Raw genomic sequence first — 16,649 nt, forward strand, 5'->3', positions numbered from 1 at the left:
GCTAGTTTTCCATTTGGCCTCAGTAGCTCTTTGAAAATGATTGAATTGACTTTTCTATTAAGGATGCTCTTGGGAGGCTCACATAGATGATTGCTGAGCAATTATAGAATGATGCCTGTTTTATTACTTTGTCAGCAACTTCAGTGGCTATTTAGATTAGTGCCATCATCATGATTTGAAAGTAAAGGTATAGGAAGAAGACCTAGGAATCTGTTGAGATGTTGAGGAAGCAAGTGGGATGGAAGAAAGAAGCTGATGCTTTCATTTCTTCACTGACAGGAAGACAGTTTGGGGCTTAGGATCCTGAGAACAAAGCCAGGACTGGCATCATCCTAGCAAAAGAGTACTAAGTCAGAGTTGGGGTGTAGGATGTGGGGACATGGGTGTGTCAGGACCCTGTTGGACTCGAGAGAACAGAAACATTCCAACAACATTTTCAAAAATTCATTCTTATCTCCACCCCAGTGTCTTCTTCTTCCCTTTCTGTCATACAGAATTGGCTGCCTTATAAAATGTGCTAGTGTTTTATGAGTCTTAGGAAAGAGGACAGGCCCTGTTCAAGGCTCTGAAGATACAGTAATAGGAAAGACAGAGTTGCCTGCCCCTCTGAGCTCATGCTCTGGTGGATATAGTTAACACAGAGACATGGATAAGCAAAGACACAAGACATTTTCCAAGAATAAAACAGAAAAGGGGGATGTGACAAAATGCAGCAGATGGAGGGTGGGTGATGGGTGCTTTGGGAAGGTGAACAGGAATGTCTACCTGAGGTGGCAGCTTTCAAGTTAAGGGAAATTCCAGGAATGCAGATTTGGTCAGTGCTGTGGTTTCACAGTAGAAGCAAGGAAAACAAACAAATAAACAAACAAACAAACAAACAACATATTTGATTGCCTTATGGAAATAAACTCATGGTGGTTACTCTGAGCGCAGACTAAAATCTGGAACTCCATTTGCCATAGGATAGTTTTCTGTATTTTTGAAAATGGGAAAAAAATTTAAAGAAGAATTAAACACATATCCAGAGAGAACATGCAAAACCCAGTAAAAGTAACACAACATCTGTAAGTAACATTTAACCTGCGGTAAACAATTATACATGGAGGGGTTAGTCCTAAAGCAAGATGCTTCAACAGCTGGAAACCAGGCAGTGTTGAAAGGGCAGCAAGGTTACCCAGGCACAGAGGGACTCAGTGCTGAGTCTAGCCCATGTCCACACTTGCAGGGATTGCCACCCATACAGCAAGCCCCTGTGAGAATTCCTGCTTTCTCATGGATCCTGTTTGCAGGGAATTCTTCTGTCATCAGTATAGAGAGGAGGGAAGAGAAACAGTAGCTTAAAATGAAGCAAGTGGGAAGAATAGGCTAACAGACAGAGCTAGGGCACACTCAAGTTTCATGACATGTGCTGAAATATTTTAACCATGAATCTTTAGTTTAACAAAACTCACTTGTGTTTAACTGAAACCATAGCTCTTTAAAGAAAACAAAATGAAAGAAACACACTTTTTTAACTAGCAAAAGCTTGTGATATGCAAACAATAGCTACTCTGCTGTCTTCATTTTTATTTTACATTTTGCATTTGATTCTAGGAGTGCTCTGAGACTAATACTGGGAGGTGGGGGGATGCATGCATTTGTTGTTCATGTTGGACATGAGCCTAAGGGGAGAAAGTCAAGAGATTTGAGCTTAAGCCTAAATTTAGACAAAAAAAATTACCATTTTAATACAGAGGTGAAAATTCTTCACTGACAAAAATCCAGATTTTGTTTTTGTTGTGGTTGTGGTTTTTGTTTTTTTCTGTTATATAGCCAGGGCATCCATTAGCTATATAGAAAATAAAGGCCAGCTATCTTCCTCATAAAGTCATATACTTCTATCTATTCTGTGTGCCACAAAACTTAGGATACAGGCACAGCAGAAGACATGTTTGACTAGGGTGCAGGAAAGACCAGTGGTTCCCAAGCCCCACTGTCTGCAGCTTTGGGTGCACCCAGTGCTCTGCTCCCAATGTGGAGGCTGTTAATGATGTTCTCTTAGGACATCCGATCACAGTGGCTTCCCTGAATAGATTCTTGTGACTATGACACAGATGGGTATGGCCTTGGATGGATAACCCAAAGGCCCAGTCTGGCCTGGTGAACACATCAAGGATCTTCTATTCCCGGCCCTAACTTTAATTGCTCCAACATCTAAAAATTGGAGGAGTAGTCCTAGCTTCTAAATTTTTTTGTTTGTTGTTGTTTAATTGGAAGATTTGGCAGTTCTGGGCCTTCATTGTTATATGGACATACTTGGCAGAAATAGAAGTGGCTGTCCTCAATAGCAAGCACCTCCCACCTGGCCCTGGCCTTCCTTTAATGTTATTTTGTAAGCACTTTTGTTTGCTCCCTCTGCTGGAGCTAGGGCTGGACCAAAATAGCCTTTTTAACACTGGCTCACAATGCTTGTTACGTAAGCAGAGAAGCCTTGGCCGTGGCCAGCTGAAATGACTAAAGTTCATGTGTACATCAATTCGATGTCTGCTTTCTGAGCAGGAAAGACATTCTGCTTCCACATGAAAGCTGAGAGGAGAGATTTTTAAAATGCTGGAGAATGACCGGCTGGTAGGGGAACAAGCTCTGGATCAAGGAGAAGGAAGCATTAAGGGGAGAGTCGCCATTCTCATTTCCTTCTGTGTGATCCTTCCCTTTATTAGGGACATTTTTGTTTTGTTTTGTTTTCTAATGTATCCCTGGGGAGAGGAGGGGTTTAAAGAAATATTTGAGTGGGAGCTTCATCAAAGAGCCTAAGGTTTTAATGAGAAGACCCTCTTCTCCTCTTTCTTTCTCTTTCTTTCTTTTTTTCTAAATATTTTAGTCAAGTGCCAGATTATATTTTAACTACATGTCCTGGTCTGAAAAAGGCTGGGCAAGTGGCCAGAGCAAAGCAGGCAAGAGTGGGAGTGACTCATACACTGAAGACTGTGGAGAAGATAATCCAAAAATTTGGAAAAAACTAGTATTAACCCATAATAAGAATTAGTCTCAAACTACATTGTACTTGCAAACTATACTTGCAGCTTTCTAAAGTAGAAACAGTGGAACACATTCCTTATAATAGGTTAGATTCCTGGTTAAAAACCACCATGTATGAGAGTTCATAAAGCAAAGACTCCATCAAAAGACATGGATTCTCCTCCCCATCCCACCAAAGTTGCCACAGCCTGGCTTCCAAACACTCAGCTTGAGCTTTGAGTAAATGTGGACTCAGTTATTTTGTAAGTATAGCAGATAAGAACACACCTTCTCCCAGTTGAAAAATTAAATTACTGAACTTGGTTCATTGAGAGTGGCAAGTAGCTGGCAATTATTAGCATTTTCTGTTTGTAAGCTACTTACATATTTAAGTATACATTTTACTCAACACTAGCAAAGTATGTTGTCTCTGAAGGAAGTCATGAGTTATAGATAGCAGTATGCAGCAAGGTTGGAAAGAAAGTATTTGTGTATTAAGGATCATATTTTAAAATCTTATAAAACAGTTCCTTAAGCCAACAATAGACCAAAAGTGTTCCATATATTCAACAGTCAAGAAATGACTTTTTTTCCGTGTCCAGACTTGAGAAATATAGTGTACCAGGATAGTTGAGGTCCTTGACCTGAGGAGGCTTGCCTTCTAATGGGGCAAAGATGGATAGTGGAGCAATAGTGATGCAGACTGAGGAATCCAACGAAGGAAAGAAAGCCAGTGAATGGAAAGAGTGGCTTGGGGATACCAATGTGCTCAGACTCAAGTGCAGAGGAAAAATCTCCTTAAGATATGATATATTTAGCCAGGTGGTGGTGGTGCACGCCTTTAATCCCAGCACTCAGGAGGCAGAGGCTGGTGGATCTCTGTGAGTTCAAGGCCAGCCTGGGCTACACAGTTCATTCCAGGAAAGGCTCCAAAACTACACAGAGAAACCCTGCCTCAAAAAAAATAAGACATATTTAATCATTAATCCTGAGGCAAAGCCAGTCATGACATACCAAGAGAAACCACTGGGGGAAAAGAGATCATCATATGTAAAGACCTTAAAGTTGGGGTGTGAATAGAGGTGGGAAAACCCAGATTATAAATAAAAAGATGGCCATGCTGGCTGGCATCAAGAGTGGTACAAGTTAAAGGCTAAAAGGTAGACAGGGCACAAGTTCTGTAGAGAAACTATCAGAGGGCTTTAATATTAAATGGATGCATTTGAGGGCTCTAGACAAGGAATGGCAAACTATATCTGACAGACTACATCTGAGACTCTGCTTTTTTGTAAGTAAAGTTTTATTGGAAGAAGGTAATGCCCTTTCACTCATGTATTGTGTCTTGCTGCTTTTGCACTACACAAAGATCATACAGCACGGCCATAGAGCTGAAATGGTTACTATCTGATCCTTTAAAGAAAGTGCTTGTCAATGTTTATGCTAGATTATGAGTGTTTTATCTGAACTAGGCAGAATTGTCTACCATTTAGCTTTATTTTCTCGAAAGACAATTATGCTTCATTACAAGAACAAGAATTTTTGTGAAAAATACAAATTTGCTTCAAAATAGGGATCAGGCTCATCTATATTAGGTGATCAAGTAAATTATTCGGCCAAAGATTGGTTAATCACAGTTAGTTGTGACCTCCTGACACACTATGTGGCTTATAAGCAAGCTTAATTGTTTCAGTAGTATAACATGGCCACTAAGGACTCCAGTACTGCCATCCTTGTGCTTTGCTGTCCTTGTGGGGCAGAAGTCACTTCTCATAGTATCAAGAAAGTTTAAATAAATACAGATGTTAATGTAAACAAGATGCTAGATATATTGCAATAGAGTATGTTGGATATTTCTCTCTTTAGCCTCTTGATTGTGGGTGAAAAATACCTTCATAGTTCATAGAGTCCTCACATTTCATTGGTTAGATTGTCCCGCATTCACACTAGTGTCTGGTAAGGAAAATGGATTTATTACGTTTGATTTAGACTGACACCACAACTTGGGATCTTGAACTCATAGCTATGGAGACCGAATGCCTCATGGAAGTCAAGGATCGGTCCTCAAGAGCAGCCAGGAAAGACAATGTGTTCATCATGGGACAAGAGCCTCTTGTAATAGAAATGATATCTTCTCTGTTTTAAGATACACAGGGAATACACATGAAAAGTGTCAGTCAGTGTACTAGAACCAGAGTGAATCTGCCTCCTGGGATGTGGGTTGTCGATGGTAGGATATGGTTGATGACATGGCTGTCCTTTCATTCTATTGCTCTTACAACAGGTTGAGTAATTCATTCCCACATGTTGATAAATGCTCTCAAGGCAACATGCACAATACATTTGTCCTCTCTAGTGAGTCATCTTCCCAAACAGCTGTCTACTGTGCTTGAGGAAACCACAATTGTTTGAACCTGGCCTTGTTTGAATTGAGTTTTGCAAGTAGGGGCTTGATTCTGTGTTAGGCTTACCTGGGGCTCCCAAACAGGTTCCTCCCAATGCATCCCTGGTTATTTGTGTTCTTTACCTTCTAGCTGGAAACTACCACATCTGCTAATGGTCTGCTTCAGGGCCTAGTATTTTGCTTTGGAAGGGATGCCCCACTGAGAAAAATTATATTTGTTTCTTTGATCTTGTGTGTATCTCATCCGTACGTAACAGGCCTCGTGCCTGGCCCTGGATGGAGTTTAAAGCCTAGTTCTCAGGAGGCTGTGTTGGTTGCTGGGCTAATGGCACTTTCTGTGACATCTGTGAAATTCCTGCAGAAAGGAATAACCAAGGTCTGCTTGAGTGAACCTCAGTAAGTTCCAGACCAGGTGGACTGAATCTTGCCTTGCTGTATAAACTTAACAATTACCCAAGGTTCCGTTTTACTTTTCTGTTTAGCAGCAATTTTTTTTTTTTATCATGATAGGGAAGTGATTGACATCCTGTATGTTTGAGAAAACAAAACAAAAAACTAGCCCAGGCCAGGTCATTTTAATTCAAGACTGTCACTTGGATAGGATTGACTATTGCAAAGCATAGAGCTTAGGTTGGACTTCCTCAGGGACTGTCTACAATTCCCAGTCTATGGAAATACTTCAGTGTCTATAACCAGCCTTCATATCCTTTTATTCTTTCCATTTTGAGAACACCTTCTGTGTGTTAAAGTCTGATAGCACATTAGAAAACAAATGACTAAGACATTTATTATGTACCTTACATGAACTAGGTGTTTAGGCCCAGTCCTCACCCTTAAGATCCACAGTCTAGTAAGGCTAACTGACCTCCAAGAAAGCAGCAAACACAGTAAGAGCAGTCTTAAAGGGTTCAGACGGTATTGTTTATGGGAAGACAGGACCATAAACGCCAGACTGGGCTTATAGTGAATGACTTGGAGCCAGTTAGTAAGCATCTATGAGTCTCACTATGCTTATGTGTAAAGTAGGGAGACCATTTAGAGTAGTTAGCATGAAATTACAGGAGTGCAGAGGGAAACAATGGCTCTAGCATAACACTTGATACATGGTGAGTGTTCAGTAAGTATTACCTATAGTTATGTACCACAAAAAGGGTGATCCTTGATGGGGAAGAGCATTGTGGTTCTGTACAGATAGGACAAACAAATGTCTTCTGATTCTGCGATGTTGGCCATGTTACCTAACTTCCTCATGCTTCAGAATCCTCATCAAGGTAATGAGCATCACATCACACAGAGCTAGCATAACACTTGAATGGATAAAAGGCAAAGCCTTTGGCATGACTGCCATGCACTAGCTCAGTAAGGTCAACTACCTTAATGTAACTACCACGGCTACTTACACAACAAAGACAACAATGGATAGGACCAGGAAGCGCTTTACAAGCGTGTGTCATTGGTTGCCACGGACAGGGGTCAAAGCTGTTATTTGTTGTGACTGTGTCAACAATTCAGCACCTGTTTTCTAGGTAGTGGATCTGCAGCACCTTATTTGTGTAGTTTGTACAGAACATTAAACTACGGAAAATTTGAAAGTTGCTGTCTCTTTGTTTCCATTGGCCAGTGCAGAGTGTGACACACCCTGGCTCTTGATTCCCTCCCTCCTAAATGACCAAGCTCTCCCGGATGTTTTCCTCTTAAGTTAAAGAAAAAGACTACAGATACACTGCAGTGAGAATTTACTCCACAGCTAGCCCAATGCTCCAAGTTACGTTCCCCTACAATACTCTAATTTTACACAGACCCCTCTGTGTATCAGAATGAGTTGAAGGGTATAAATGACCAAGAAGTGAGGTGACATGGAAGTTTGATCTGCTGTGCTGTTGATACCTCATTGCTTAAAGACTGGCACTTTGATTTACTACATTTCTAACTACTCAGTGATAATTTTGAAATAACATTCTCCATTTCCAACTTGGGGAACACACTTTATCTACTCTCATATTAAACATTCAGCAAAATTGACTCCCCTCTAGTTGCTTGCTAGAATGTACACCTGGCTCGCGCCAGCCAGAGAGTTACTTTCAATAGTTCTAGTGCCTACATCAGGGAGGGCCAACCACTGTCAGACTTGAGATTTGGGTTCTTTATTTGTGCTTTATTTTAGAAGACTGTAGACCTGCAGATAGCACCAAGGCACTTTCTGAGAATGAGGCAGACTTGATGGGAGGCAGAGGAGAAAGGAGTGAGAAGGTACAATGACATTATTTATTTAAGCCTGCAAACAGTCTACAACTTGGGCTTTTCAGGTATGTGATTCATTTATTTTTCTTTCAGAATCCTAATACACACAAAGCTAGTGTTGAAGACATCCAGAAATGAGTAAGTTGTACTTTATTGATCCACCAGTTGGTGGAAGCTTCTTGGCAAACCAAAGCTTGCAGAATATAGTTGGGAAACTGTCCGAAACCCCTTTGGCAGCTGGACTGGAAAATAAAAAAGAAGCACAGAAGTAGCAAATACTCTGTTACCAATTATAGATCTGGACCCGAGGCCAGCCAGTGACTTGCCTTTGTGTCCCAATTGCTATCCCTGTAAATCGAGGCACAGACATGGCAGCCCTCCTGGGGATGATCCACAGAGCAGGGAAATCCAGGGACTTCTGGGTGACTCAAGACAGTGTCCCTGGAAAGTGGTCTGTACATGGAACTTTGTACTCAGAGAACAAACTGTTTTTGAGAAACATTCTGAGTTCCTTTGAAAATGAACAATTATCCTTAATTTTCTTTTAACTGAACTATTCCTTACAAGATTTTCAGAAAATGGGGGGGGGGGGGCAGAGAGATTGGCATTAGGCTTGCTTTCAGCATACTGTATTATTTATTCCTAGCTATCTTACCAAAGATGAGTGCTCAGTTATTTTTTGTTGTTGTTGTTTTTTGCTGTAGGGGAATGCAGAAGCAGTCACAGTATGGAAACAGCAGCAGCCTTGTGAAGTAGTTACTTTGAACTTAATGTATATGCACTCCATACATATCACATGCATTCATGTGCGTAACCTTGATGTATGACATGCAATGCACATATATTACACGTATTCTTATGCATGATCTCCACTACAAGGACAGATGGGATTTTCATCTTGTTTAAGGGGAAAAACTAAGGTCAAAGTAGCATCTAGTGTCTTTGAGGGTAGAGGACTTGACCCCAAAGCCCATACCTAGCCAGTAATCTAGTTTTCTGACATGGGCCTTTAGAAGGCAAATGAAAGTACCCACTCTTTGCATAATAATGGCAAAAGCAGTAATAAAAGAAACTTAAATTGTCTATCCTTAGAACATGCATATTGTAGGTAAATACCAAGACATCATATTACTGTCAACTCTAGAAAACTGTGGAATAGTACATTATTTAACCCTATTTGCTAATCACTTTAGAAAACAGAATTTTCTTAATAGGGTATGTGGATAGGAGTTGTGAGTTCTGAATGTGTTTGGATTATCTAAAAAAATTTCTCTGAAAGTTAACTGAAGATAGATGTGCTGTCTTATTCTTTTTTTTCTCCTTGAATCTTATACAACTGACTGTAGGTAACAAACAAGCAAATATTGAGAAATGCTAGTGAGTCCACTAAGATAGTTAGATAACTTATGAACTCATGAATGCAAAGACTGCTGACTATCATAGAAGAGAGAGATATTCAAATAAGATTAAGCAGTTAATGGGTTCAAGGTTCTGGATTCACGTCTTCCTATCTTTAAACATGTGGACTTATGGGTAGGGCTTCACTGAGCCAGCTTAGGATAAACAAGAATGGTTTGTATATTTTGAATGCCATTCTTGGGATAGAGAAGGTTTTTTGTTTTGTTTTGTTTTAAATCTTAGTTTCATAATTATGAATAACTTGAAAAGGGGTGCAAATTTGGTTATTGTATTTGACTTATAGCCCAGCTATACCAAACAACCACCTTTGTTTTGAAGTTATAGGTGATAGCAATATAACTCTTTTTTGCAGATCTTAAGTGACATCATTTAATGTCATGTATGGTCAATGGGTACAAAAACTAGAGGTGGTAGGACAAAGCTGTGAAAATAAATAGTGGGGTGGGCAGAGTCAAACAGCACATGGCTCGATCTTGTTACTACAAGAGAAGTTACAAAAGCAGAAGGAAGTAGGCAGGCCCTCTGCATAAGTGAGACAGCTGTGTAGCTTGATCTGCTTAAGGGGTTCCCTGGCAGTGGGATCAGGACCCATCCCTGGTGCATGAGCTAGCTTTGTAGAGCCTGCTACCTATGATGGGACACCTTGCACAGCCTTGATGGGAGGAGAGGGACTTGAATCTGCCTCTACTGAATGGACCAGCCTCTGCTGACTCCTCATGGGAAGCCTTACCTTGTTGGAGGAAGGAATGGAGCGTGGGTTGGGGGATAGGGAAGGCTGGAGGGGTGGGAGGAGGGAAGAGAAGGGGACTTGTGGTTGGTATCTAAAATGACTAATAAATTCCTTAATAAAAAACCAAGTAGATAAATGAGGGATAATTCATAATAAAACAATAAAAAGTTAACAAATTTATTTCCTAAAAAACAACAACAACAACAACAAAACAAAAAACAACCCTGCTCTCAAAGCAGACTCCAGACTTCTTTGGTGGTTTAGTAATAAATCCAAAGTGGGGTTCTGCAAACAATGCCTTTTCAGTATAGACAGTATTATCACACTGACCCTTTCTCTCTCTTCTAGACTCCACCTGTTGAGGAATAACTGTTTTCACACAAAATTGGGACTCTGGGAGAAGTTTAAACTGTGGTTGCCAAGCTGTACAATATGGCTTGGGAGTTATAGTTGGATGTCCTACTGGGGAATAGCTGTAGCTCATTGTGTTTGCTTTTGTACATGCAGGAGCTCATTTCTGTGTATGTATGATGGCTTAGTCATAGATGCATTGTGCTGACTAGCTGTCCTTTGCAGGGTATATGATGAGCATATAAAGGCAAGCATTTGAAGAGATGATTCCATGGTTAATGTTTTACCCTCCATCCTGAGTTCTTAAGAGTCCTGATCTTTTGTGTTTTCATGCTGTTGTCTGGTCTTTGGCTGTGGTGCCTGCTGACCAGTGATCCTCAGATGTGGGTGGACAGACAGATGAAATTGGACAATTTCGTTGATGGGTCCAGCTTCATTCAAATTATAAAGATGGTTGGGAGAAAGTACCTGATTTAAAAAGGTCAAGACATAACTTCATAATTTGGATAAGGATGGTGGCTGTGCATAATGGTGATTGGCAAGCTAAGATCTATGGGTTGGGGTCCATATTTTTTGTATTATGTATAAATTAAGGATACTTTTACATTTTGCATTTTTGTTTGTTTTATTTTGAGACAGGGTTTCTCTGTGTAGTTTTTGGTGCCTGTCCTGGATCTCACTCTGTAGACCAGGCTGGCCTCGAACTCATAGAGATCCACCTGGCTCTGCCTCCTGAGTGCTGGGACTAATGGCATGTGCCACCACTGCCAAGCCTCACACTTTAGATGACAATTTTCATAGATATGTAAATCCCTGTGCCTATCCATGACTTTATGACTTGACTAGCCCCTCAAAAAGTTTGCCAAACCTCCTGCTCAAGACCATTTTGACTTCAAGGTCTTGAGCAACATCTGAAATAGGCACTAGGTTGAACTGGATATTTATTGAATTGAATGACCCACAATGTTCTTTATTTACTATGGGATGGTATAAGCACTTTATCACCTAATTTACTCTGGAATGGATATGGCTGGGACTTGGTCAGATGAGTAAAACATAAGTCATGCAGAGGCTGCTTAGGGGGCAGTGATTCAATGTACTCGATTCTATGTTGCTTAGTTATTTTGTCTTTGTTCTTCAGTTATGAATCTTAGGAAGCTTGTTTGCCATTAGGAACTCTTAGAGTCAGTGTGTCTTATTGTTATGTGTTGGCATTGAATTTTGCTACTGGAACAAATCCTTGAGTATTTGTTTCAAATGTATAATATTAGTCTATATCTTAGAATTCCTGGATCAGAATTTCCCTATGAACAAGCCTCTAGATGATCTGGTTACCCATTCGGTTTGAAGGAGCACTTGCCAGAATCCTGCCACAATTCCTTCCTAGCAAAATGCTGATACTCTTGAGGCACCTATGTCTGCCCAAACACAGTCCACATGCTCCGGAAACTGATCTCAGTTGTGGACATGGCCTAAAGTGACTTGCAGAGTCTTGCCATGGAAGAAAAAACCATGTAACTCAAATTGAATGGTACTACTTTAGACTGGTGGCACAAACAGAAAGTGGGTTTTCCTTCCTTCCTTCCTTCCTTTCTTTCTTTCTTTCTTTCTTTCTTTCTTTCTTTCTTTCTTTCTTTCTTTCTTTCTCTTTCTTTCTTTCTTTCTTTCTTTTCTGTTTTTTAGGTTTCTAGGCAATAACATTCAGATGGACACCAGTGTCTGTGAGTGAGATGTTTAGAATGCTTCATAGGAAGCAAGCAAACAGACAAAAACAGGATTGGAGCTGAGTGTCATAGGAAATAATGTCATTGGGCCAACTCATCCAAGCCCTCTTGTCAAATGAACAGACTCTCCATAATGTAATTACTTATTATCTGTTTCTTAGATGACATGTATTAAGTATGAGTTGTATGGACCATTTCATGTTTTATCATTAAATGTACAAAAGCATGTAGGGAAGCTATACTTCCTATTTATGGATGAGAAAAGTGAGGGTCAATATAACAATCCATACAAAACAAAAACAATAACAAAACCTGTACACTACAGCTTTCAGCCTTCTACCATCATATTACACTTGGCACTTAGCCATCAGGGACAGAGAAGTTAAATCAGCTTTGAGCTTACATCCCACCCGCCCAGAATGACTATCATCAAGAAGCCATTGACAGCAAATGCTGGTGAAGATGTGAGGAAGAGGGAACCTTTATACACAGTTGAGGGCAGTGTAAACATGTGTATCTACTATGGAAATGAGAATTGAGGGTCCTCAAGAAAACCTATAAATAGAACTACCATACAGCCCAGGAAAACCACGCTTGGGTATATACCTGAAAAGGATCTAAGTCAACATATTCCAGAGATACTGGCACATTCATTTTTATAGCTACATGGTTCACAATGGTGAGGTAAGGATGTATGGTGCATGCGTGTGTGTGTGTGTGTGTGTGTGTGTGTGTGTGTGTGTGTGTGTACATATGTAGATTCCAGACTAGAAAGAGGATTATGAGAGGGATAGAGGACTGTACTATAAAGGACGTGGGAAACAGAAAAGGTAGTAGAATACATGCAACATGAAAGCAAAATGGAGACACACTGTGCCAAGAAAGGGTATCAGCTGGAGGAAAGGAGTAGGGATAAGAAAGAGCAGTGGCGTGGGCGGAGGGGGGACAGGGGGGAGAGGGAGAGGAAGGAAAACAGTCTAATGATGCAATCATGTGAAGATGCCATGATGAAACTCAATACTTTGTATGTTAACGTAGGAATTAATTTAAAAAGAAGAAACCTACATGAGGCTAAGTAGAATTATACGAATCTTAAGATTTAATACATGTTTATGCTTCTTAGTATTTTGTAAGGTTTAATTACAATATTAAATCACTTAGACATACATAATGTTAAAAGAAAGACACAATGCTATATTAAAGTCTTTTTATTAAAAACAACTGTCAGCTTTTCAGTGTGTTTATGCTGCTGCTGCTGCTGCTGCTGCTGACTGTTACTTTGTTTGGTGGGCAAATGAAAACAAGAGATGTCACACAGTCAAGCTGATTCCTGGGAAATTCTCTGGTGCTTTCACAAGCCCTTTAAGCCGTGAGTGTGGCATTTGGTAATTCACTGTTGGAGAAGACACAGAGCGGCATTCTAAGGATGAAAAGAAGGGTGTTTTCCTCTGGAGAATCTGACAGAGGCAACTTACCTTGTAAACTACAGGGAAAGGATGAAAAAAAAAATGGCTGTCACAACAGAGTGACTACTCAGTGACACCCAGCACCAAATGCTTTGACTCTGCAGAGCCGACCCAAGAGGAGGCTGGATCAGAAGTCTACTAACCAGAGACAGAATCTGTCTTTTGTTCTCTTATTAGAATGAAACTCTCACAGACAAATGATATTGAAATGTCATCTGGCATCTTTCTAGCTGGCTCTGGGAAGAGTTGGTGGTTTTCACCTAGTTCCCGGAGCACATGGCTTCCCACCCCAGAACTGTTGTGTGTTAGGCTACATTTTGCCAAACACATTAAATAAGCCTTGTTTAGAATACATTAACCTTAAGAGACAAATCAATCCATCAATGGCATTTATTTGCCACCCACCATGCTCAGTTCCTGAAGAGGGTGGAAAGTCACAATTAAAAGGCAACACATGGATTGAAGGTATAGAACATTCATCATTGAAAATGTCAACTACCAAGTTTGAAAGCTAAAAGAGAATTTGGAAAATCATTTCCCAAGTTATTTCCAGAGAACATGGGCTCTGTGGGACATGACTAAGGGCTCCAGGGTCAGGCAATTGAAGTATGGCTCCAGTAAAGGGTTCCTACACACAGGGCTTCTTGTGCTTAGACATCTGCTTTATTTTTCTATTCCCGTGATGAGACACTCTAACAAAAACAAAATGCCAGGGTACAGACCATTGCAGTGGGGAGGAAATGGTTGCAGGGGCTGGAGGGATCTGCTCACAGTGTGTCCATAGTCTGGAAGCAGACAATGATGAACGCTTGTCCTCAGTTCTTTCTCCACTTGGATAGTCCAGGTTCGCAGCTCAGAGAACAGTGTGCCCAGAGTGGGTAGTTCTTCTTGCCTCAATCAAGCTAACCCCCAACAGGCACACCTAGAGGCCTGCCAGTTTCCCAGGAGATTCTAGGTCACATCAAGTTGGCAATGGAGATTAATCATTAAAACTTTAAAATGCATTACCCAGCTCCAGCATGGCTCTATAGCCTGACTCCTACAGATTTGGGAAAACAGTGACTTCAAGTGGTTACTCAACCCCCATCACCTTGTAACTGAAGAAGATGAGGTCACATGACTTGTCCAAGATCATGTAGCTCACAGCAGAACCAAGATCAGGCTTTTAGCTCCTTTTCTTTTGAATCTAGTGACTTGCAGTTGAGGTTATTACTGGGTCTCTATTTCCTAAAGCATGCATTTTTAAAGGGACCACTCCTTGTTTTCACAAATTGCTTGATTCAATGATCCTATATTCACAGTTCAGGAAAATGAAAGAAGACCCAGGATTTAGGAGACCAGGGTTCTGGCCTGGAATTGCCATCTTCCCTGTGGTTATTATTGGTAAGCTGGTGTAATCTTTTTTTTTAAATTTTTCTTTGGTGTGTGTGTGTGTGTGTGTGTGTGTGTGTGTGTGTGTGTGTATGTGTGTGTGTGTGATCTTTTTCTATAGTTGTTAACTGATCACACAGCACTGACCTGCATTGCTTCTGGCCTCTGGTTAGAAGTTTAATCTTATTCCAGGGACAATAGAATCCTCTTGGGGAGGATTTAAGAACAGTGAGGTTATGGCATTACCCAGATAGGAACCTTTTTAAGGAAAGGGGATTTCTTTTCTCCTCTGTGGTATCTGCCTTAATATGTCACATGCATTAGATGCTAAATGAACAGAAAATTATGACACCATACAACATAAGCAGAAGGAAAATTAAAATCAGTATGCTATACACACGAAATTGACTACAAGGCACTTGAGAAGATACTGCCCATGGTTTTGTTTTTCCTTTTGTACAATATGAAAACTGTGGTTTTAAATAAGAATACCTCTCTTTCACATTGTGTATGATTTTTAGAAATGGAAACATAAGCAGGTTGAAAAATAATTTCGATGCTTAATCTGCTGGGCCCAAGAGAGTGATTTGTAGTACTTAATAATAGTTAGAACTAATTCCATTTTCCTAATGTGGATTGTTTTTCCAGTCCCCTGGCATGTACCATGTTGAAGCTTTTACTTCAACTGGCTTCCTCGGGACTGACTTGGGTTGTTACCTCATTTGAAAGATGAGAAAAATACATTCATGTGTCAGGAAATTTGTAGGGTCATTAACTTGACTCTGCCCTTCAAAATAAATATGCCAGCCTTAATTTTCAATGGAGGTGGATCACCTATATCCCACGTTCATGGAATCCTTCTTGGAAGACACACTGGTTATAAATCACAGTGAGTGGTGACAGGGATATGGAACTCGACCTTGAACAATCCCCCTTAGTGCAATGGATGGAAATGCAGATAAAGGAAAAGGGTACTACGAGAGATTTTTATTTACTCCTTTCTCTTCCATACAATTTCCACAGGCAGTCATAACCATTACAGCTAGAAACAGTAATGGCTCTCTAAGCCTCCTGTAGCTTCTAAAACACTCCTGAAAATGAAAACAAAGGATGCAATAATCACAATAAGCCTTCGGGAAAGCTGACCATAAAGGATGCTACAGCAAACACACCAACACATGCATTACCCCTGCCCAGAGCATGTTTCTCTGGAAGACTAGCCCACGGTCTTACACCTCAGTAACACAACTGCTACCCACAGGGCTCAGCACTGGGAGACGCCTTGTTGAAATCGGAACCTTCCATTGTCCCTTCCAGGCATCCTGAAACATCCTCCTAGCATCTGTAAAATGTACCCCATGAAGCACAACAGAAGGAATAAACAGGCCCCTGAAAGCAACATTATTGAAAGTAAGTGTGTTACAAAGTAGCTCTCCTAGCTCTAATTAAAAAGAAAGAATAGGGGGGGGGCAGGAAATTGATTTTTCCCTTAGTGTTTCCATGACTTGACCTAACTAGTGTATCTGTACAGTTTGCTAACACGCTCATTAGAATTCCGCTAAACAGCCAAACACAGCGGTGCCAAGGAAGACACCAAGGAACAATTTTATGTGAAGAAGGGAGCTTAATTAAAAGTGACTTAATTTCCATCCTTTGGGATTCTAGATGTTCAAGGTAGCAGGACTAGTGTCATGTATATATTTGAGATTAAAGTGAAGCTTTCATAAAAGAAGGGATTGGTGTATTTGGCATGTTGATAGTAAATGAGGATTTAAAAAATTAACTGCTTTACCTGTGGTTCGTCACCCTTCCCAGAAAGCTTTGCCTAACCTAATGGATATTTCTTTCCTATCTTCTGGCCTGTGTCATAGTTTTCTATAAATCTGCAAGACTGTTTTGTACACAGTGGAGATAAATTAGGTTCTTTCCCTACTTGGTTTGGTCAAACT

This window comes from Onychomys torridus, chromosome 13 (assembly GCF_903995425.1).
Source record: "Onychomys torridus chromosome 13, mOncTor1.1, whole genome shotgun sequence".
Classification (NCBI taxonomy): domain Eukaryota; kingdom Metazoa; phylum Chordata; class Mammalia; order Rodentia; family Cricetidae; genus Onychomys; species Onychomys torridus.